The 7,894-nt window shown below is 36.0% G+C and overlaps 1 non-coding gene and 1 pseudogene across 1 annotated transcript; both read left to right on the forward strand.

Annotated features, from left to right (window-relative positions):
• The first annotated feature begins 1,818 nt into the window (after window positions 1-1,818).
• LOC117149382 lies at window positions 1,819-1,998 on the forward strand (annotated as a pseudogene).
• A 400-nt stretch (window positions 1,999-2,398) lies between these two features.
• Window positions 2,399-6,357, forward strand: LOC117149381. The gene has a single exon (XR_004460255.1). It is a non-coding gene; the product is annotated as a large subunit ribosomal RNA (ribosomal RNA).
• The last annotated feature ends 1,537 nt before the right edge of the window (window positions 6,358-7,894 follow it).

Genomic DNA, 7,894 nt, shown 5'->3' on the forward strand with positions numbered 1-7,894 from the left:
CTTCAAATGCCTGAATATCTTGTGCATGGGATAATGAAATAAGACCTCTGTTCTGCTTTCATTGGTTTTCAGATCAAGAGGTAATGATTAATAGAAGCAGTTTGGGGCATTAGTATTACGACGCGAGAGGTGAAATTCTTGGACCGTCGTAAGACTAACTTAAGCGAAAGCATTTGCCAAAGATGTTTTCATTAATCAAGAACGAAAGTTAGAGGTTCGAAGGCGATCAGATACCGCCCTAGTTCTAACCATAACGATGCCAGCTAGCAATTGGGTGTAGCTACTTTTATGGCTCTCTCAGTCGCTTCCCGGGAAACCAAAGCTTTTGGGCTCCGGGGGAAGTATGGTTGCAAAGCTGAAACTTAAAGGAATTGACGGAAGGGCACCACCAGGAGTGGAGCCTGCGGCTTAATTTGACTCAACACGGGAAAACTTACCAGGTCCGAACATAAGTGTGTAAGACAGATTGATAGCTCTTTCTCGAATCTATGGGTGGTGGTGCATGGCCGTTCTTAGTTCGTGGAGTGATTTGTCTGGTTAATTCCGATAACGAACGAGACTCAAATATATTAAATAGATATCTTCAGGATTATGGTGCTGAAGCTTATGTAGCCTTCATTCATGGTGGCAGTAAAATGTTTATTGTGTTTGAATGTGTTTATGTAAGTGGAGCCGTACCTGTTGGTTTGTCCCATTATAAGGACACTAGCTTCTTAAATGGACAAATTGCGTCTAGCAATAATGAGATTGAGCAATAACAGGTCTGTGATGCCCTTAGATGTCCTGGGCTGCACGCGCGCTACAATGAAAGTATCAACGTGTATTTCCTAGACCCGAGAGGTCCGGGTAAACCGCTGAACCACTTTCATGCTTGGGATTGTGAACTGAAACTGTCACATGAACTTGGAATTCCCAGTAAGTGTGAGTCATTAACTCGCATTGATTACGTCCCTGCCCTTTTACACAACGCCCGTCGCTACTACCGATTGAATTATTTAGTGAGGTCTCCGGACGTGATCACTGTGACGCCTTGCGTGTTACGGTTGTTTCGCAAAAGTTGACCGAACTTGATTATTTAGAGGAAGTAAAAGTCGTAACAAGGTTTCCGTAGGTGAACCTGCGGAAGGATCATTATTGTATAAATATCCTTATCGTTAATAAACATTTGTTATAATACAAATAAATACAATTTACCAAAATAAAAATATTACAAAATGATTCCACGGAATCAAAAGTTAAAGTCAAAATAAAATGAAGATGGCTTTTATTTATATGTGGGGCTTGGCAACCTCATAAAAAGACTTTAACATTATTAATGTTGTTGTGCGTATTGTGGCAGTACCTACTACAACAATGGCGTTTCTATAAAAACAAATTCTCGAAAATGGAAATCGAAGAAACTGAACAAAATTTAAAGTAGAAGTCGAATTAAAATTAAAATAATTTTGAATGTGGTATTCAAATAAGTGTGTGTGTATATGGACCATAATATACACGCGTTGCGAATATGTATTGTTCATCTATGTTATGAGCATACGTTGGCTAATGCAACAACCTAAAATATACAATGTTTGTACCTGTCATCCATCAGGTTAATGTTTTATATAAATTTTGCAGTATGTGTCACCCAAAATAGCAAAAACCATAACCAGATTTTTATGATACATAATGCTTATATGAAACTAAGACATATCGCAACATTTTATTTTTAGGTATAAAAATAAATTTATTGAAGGAATTGATATATGCCAGTAAAATGGTGTATTTTAATTTCTTTCAATAAAAACAATATTGATATTATATAAAAATGAATTATAAAACTCTAAGCGGTGGATCACTCGGCTCATGGGTCGATGAAGAACGCAGCAAACTGTGCGTCATCGTGTGAACTGCAGACACATGAACATCGACATTTTTGAACGCATATCGCAGTCCATGCTGTTTATGTACTTTAATTAATTTTATAGTGCTGCTTGGACTACATATGGTTGAGGGTTGTAAGACTATGCTAATTAAGGTTTTTATAAATTTTTATAAGCATATGGTATATTATTGGATTAAATAATGATTTTATTCATAATATTAAAAAAGAAATGAAAAACATTATCTCACATTTGGAATGGTGAAAAACGAAGAGAAATATTTTTCTTTTTCCAATCAAATAATACTGAGAAATGTCTAGCATAAAAAATTGAAATATTTTTCATCTAGAATTGTCTCTTATTAATGATTCGGAAAAAGAAAAATCTTGGTTTTGTTATTATTCTTCGTTGGTCGTTAAATGGATAAAAAATAACTTTGCTTACAAGAACTATTGGGAACTATTTATAACGAATTTAATTGATTGTTTTTATCATTTATATATAAAGAATTTATGGCAAAAAAATAGTTATATATACAACCTCAACTCATATGGGACTACCCCCTGAATTTAAGCATATTAATTAGGGGAGGAAAAGAAACTAACAAGGATTTTCTTAGTAGCGGCGAGCGAAAAGAAAACAGTTCAGCACTAAGTCACTTTGTCTATATGGCAAATGTGAGATGCAGTGTATGGAGCGTCAATATTCTAGTATGAGAAATTAATGATTTAAGTCCTTCTTAAATGAGGCCATTTACCCATAGAGGGTGCCAGGCCCGTATAACGTTAATGATTACTAGATGATGTTTCCAAAGAGTCGTGTTGCTTGATAGTGCAGCACTAAGTGGGTGGTAAACTCCATCTAAAACTAAATATAACCATGAGACCGATAGTAAACAAGTACCGTGAGGGAAAGTTGAAAAGAACTCTGAATAGAGAGTTAAACAGTACGTGAAACTGCTTAGAGGTTAAGCCCGATGAACCTGAATATCCGTTATGGAAAATTCATCATTAAAATTGTAATATTTAAATAATATTATTAAGAATAATGTGCATTTTTTCCATATAAGGACATTGTAATCTATTAGCATATCCCAAATTTATCATAAAATATAACTTATAGTTTATTCCAATTAAATTGCTTGCATTTTAACACAGAATAAATGTTATTAATTTGATAAAGTGCTGATAGATTTATATTATTACAGAGCGTTATTTTTCGGAATTATATAATGGCATAATTATCATTGATTTTTGTGTTTATTATATGCTCTTGTATGATTAACAATGCGAAAGATTCAGGATACCTTCGGGACCCGTCTTGAAACACGGACCAAGGAGTCTAACATATGTGCAAGTTATTGGGATGTAAACCTAATAGCGTAATTAACTTGACTAATAATGGGATTAGTTTTTTAGCTATTTATAGCTAATTAACACAATCCCGGGGCGTTCTATATAGTTATGTATAATGTATATTTATATTATTTATGCCTCTAACTGGAACGTACCTTGAGCATATATGCTGTGACCCGAAAGATGGTGAACTATACTTGATCAGGTTGAAGTCAGGGGAAACCCTGATGGAAGACCGAAACAGTTCTGACGTGCAAATCGATTGTCAGAATTGAGTATAGGGGCGAAAGACCAATCGAACCATCTAGTAGCTGGTTCCTTCCGAAGTTTCCCTCAGGATAGCTGGTGCATTTTAATATTATATAAAATAATCTTATCTGGTAAAGCGAATGATTAGAGGCCTTAGGGTCGAAACGATCTTAACCTATTCTCAAACTTTAAATGGGTAAGAACCTTAACTTTCTTGATATGAAGTTCAAGGTTATGATATAATGTGCCCAGTGGGCCACTTTTGGTAAGCAGAACTGGCGCTGTGGGATGAACCAAACGTAATGTTACGGTGCCCAAATTAACAACTCATGCAGATACCATGAAAGGCGTTGGTTGCTTAAAACAGCAGGACGGTGATCATGGAAGTCGAAATCCGCTAAGGAGTGTGTAACAACTCACCTGCCGAAGCAACTAGCCCTTAAAATGGATGGCGCTTAAGTTGTATACCTATACATTACCGCTAAAGTAGATGATTTATATTACTTGTGATATAAATTTTGAAACTTTAGTGAGTAGGAAGGTACAATGGTATGCGTAGAAGTGTTTGGCGTAAGCCTGCATGGAGCTGCCATTGGTACAGATCTTGGTGGTAGTAGCAAATAATCGAATGAGACCTTGGAGGACTGAAGTGGAGAAGGGTTTCGTGTGAACAGTGGTTGATCACGAGTTAGTCGGTCCTAAGTTCAAGGCGAAAGCCGAAAATTTTCAAGTAAAACAAAAATGCCTAACTATATAAACAAAGCGAATATAATACACTTGAATAATTTTGAACGAAAGGGAATACGGTTCCAATTCCGTAACCTGTTGAGTATCCGTTTGTTATTAAATATGGGCCTCGTGCTCATCCTGGCAACAGGAACGACCATAAAGAAGCCGTCGAGAGATATCGGAAGAGTTTTCTTTTCTGTTTTATAGCCGTACTACCATGGAAGTCTTTCGAGAGATATGGTAGATGGGCTAGAAGAGCATGACATATACTGTTGTGTCGATATTTTCTCCTCGGACCTTGAAAATTTATGGTGGGGACACGCAAACTTCTCAACAGGCCGTACCAATATCCGCAGCTGGTCTCCAAGGTGAAGAGTCTCTAGTCGATAGAATAATGTAGGTAAGGGAAGTCGGCAAATTAGATCCGTAACTTCGGGATAAGGATTGGCTCTGAAGATTGAGATAGTCGGGCTTGATTGGGAAACAATAACATGGTTTATGTGCTCGTTCTGGGTAAATAGAGTTTCTAGCATTTATGTTAGTTACTTGTTCCCCGGATAGTTTAGTTACGTAGCCAATTGTGGAACTTTTCTTGCTAAAATTTTTAAGAATACTATTTGGGTTAAACCAATTAGTTCTTATCAATTATAACGATTATCAATTAACAATCAATTCAGAACTGGCACGGACTTGGGGAATCCGACTGTCTAATTAAAACAAAGCATTGTGATGGCCCTAGCGGGTGTTGACACAATGTGATTTCTGCCCAGTGCTCTGAATGTCAAAGTGAAGAAATTCAAGTAAGCGCGGGTCAACGGCGGGAGTAACTATGACTCTCTTAAGGTAGCCAAATGCCTCGTCATCTAATTAGTGACGCGCATGAATGGATTAACGAGATTCCTACTGTCCCTATCTACTATCTAGCGAAACCACAGCCAAGGGAACGGGCTTGGAATAATTAGCGGGGAAAGAAGACCCTTTTGAGCTTGACTCTAATCTGGCAGTGTAAGGAGACATAAGAGGTGTAGAATAAGTGGGAGATATTAGACCTCGGTTTGGTATCGTCAATGAAATACCACTACTCTTATTGTTTCCTTACTTACTTGATTAAATGGAACGTGTATCATTTCCTAGCCATTATACGGATATATTTATTATATCTTATGGTATTGGGTTTTGATGCAAGCTTCTTGATCAAAGTATCACGAGTTTGTTATATAATCGCAAACAAATTCTTTAATAAAACGATGCATTTATGTATTTTTGATTTGAAAATTTGGTATAACTCCAATTACTCAGGTATGATCCAATTCAAGGACATTGCCAGGTAGGGAGTTTGACTGGGGCGGTACATCTCTCAAATAATAACGGGGTGTCCCAAGGCCAGCTCAGTGCGGACAGAAACCACACATAGAGCAAAAGGGCAAATGCTGACTTGATCTCGGTGTTCAGTACACACAGGGACAGCAAAAGCTCGGCCTATCGATCCTTTTGGTTTAAAGAGTTTTTAACAAGAGGTGTCAGAAAAGTTACCATAGGGATAACTGGGCTTGTGGCGGCCAAGCGTTCATAGCGACGTCGCTTTTTGATCCTTCGATGTCGGCTCTTCCTATCATTGTGAAGCAAAATTCACCAAGCGTTGGATTGTTCACCCATGCAAGGGAACGTGAGCTGGGTTTAGACCGTCGTGAGACAGGTTAGTTTTACCCTACTAATGACAAAACGTTGTTGCGACAGCATTCCTGCGTAGTACGAGAGGAACCGCAGGTACGGACCAATGGCACAATACTTGTTCGAGCGAACAGTGGTATGACGCTACGTCCGTTGGATTATGCCTGAACGCCTCTAAGGTCGTATCCGTGCTGGACTGCAATGATAAATAAGGGGCAATTTGCATTGTATGGCTTCTAAACCATTTAAAGTTTATAATTTATTTTATAAACGACAATGGATGTGATGCCAATGTAATTTGTAACATAGTAAATTAGGAGGATCTTCGATCACCTGATGCCGCGCTAGTTACATATAAAAGCATTATTTAATACAATGACAAAGCCTAGAATCAATTGTAAACGACTTTTGTAACAGGCAAGGTGTTGTAAGTGGTTGAGCAGCTGCCATACTGCGATCCACTGAAGCTTATCCTTTGCTTGATGATTCGATAAATAAATGATTTTTCCTGTAGCCAAACAAACACCTCGTCATCAATTTAGTGACGCATATGATATTGTCCCTATCATATAATTTTTGATATAAAGACTTTAAAGAATTATATCAAGTTGCCAAATACCTCGTCATCAATTTAGTGACGCATATGATATTGTCCCTATCATAAAGACTTTAAAGCGTTGCCAAATACCTCGTCATCAATTTAGTGACGCATATGATATTGTCCCTATCATATAATTAATATAAAGACTTTAATGAATTGTGTCAAGTTGCCAAAACACCTCGTCATCAATTTAGTGACGCATATGATATTGTCCCTATCATATAATTTTTGATATAAAGACTTTAAAGAATTATATCAAGTTGCCAAATACTCGTCATCAATTTAGTGACGCATATGATATTGTCCCTATCATATAATTAATATAAAGACTTTAATGAATTGTGTCAAGTTGCCAAACACTCGTCATCAATTTAGTGACGCATATGATATTGTCCCTATCATATAATTTTTGATATAAAAACTTTAAAGAATTGTATCAAGTTGCCAAATACCTCGTCATCAATTTAGTGACGCATATGATATTGTCCCTATCATATAATTAATATAAAGACTTTAATGAATTGTGTCAAGTTGCCAAACACCTCGTCATCAATTTAGTGACGCATATGATATTGTCCCTATCATATAATTTTTGATATAAAGACTTTAAAGAATTATATCAAGTTGCCAAATACCTCGTCATCAATTTAGTGACGCATATGATATTGTCTCTATCATATAATTAATATAAAGACTTTAATGAATTGTGTCAAGTTGCCAAACACCTCGTCATCAATTTAGTGACGCATATGATATTGTCCCTATCATATAATTTTTGATATAAAAACTTTAAAGAATTGTATCAAGTTGCCAAATACCTCGTCATCAATTAGTGACGCATATGATATTGTCCCTATCATATAATTAATATAAGACTTTAATGAATTGTGTCAAGTTGCCAAACACCTCGTCATCAATTTAGTGACGCATATGATATTGTCCCTATCATATAATTTTTGATATAAAAACTTTAAAGAATTGTATCAAGTTGCCAAATACCTCGTCATCAATTTAGTGACGCATATGATATTGTCCCTATCATATAATTAATATAAAGACTTTAATGAATTGTGTCAAGTTGCCAACACCTCGTCATCAATTTAGTGACGCATATATATTGTCCCTATCATATAATTTTGATATAAAGACTTTAAGAATTATATCAAGTTGCCAAAATACCTCGTCATCATTTAGTGACGCATATGATATTGTTCTATCATATAATTAATATAAAGACTTTAATGAATTGTGTCAAGTTGCCAACACCTCGTCATCAATTTAGTGACGCATATGATATTGTCCCTATCATATAATTTTTGATATAAAACTTTAAAGAATTCTATCAAGTTGCCAAATACCTCGTCATCAATTTAGTGACGCATATGATATTGTCTCTATCATATAATTAATATAAAGACTTTAATGAT

This window comes from Drosophila mauritiana, unplaced genomic scaffold (assembly GCF_004382145.1).
Source record: "Drosophila mauritiana strain mau12 unplaced genomic scaffold, ASM438214v1 U_205, whole genome shotgun sequence".
Taxonomy (NCBI): Eukaryota; Metazoa; Arthropoda; class Insecta; order Diptera; family Drosophilidae; genus Drosophila; species Drosophila mauritiana.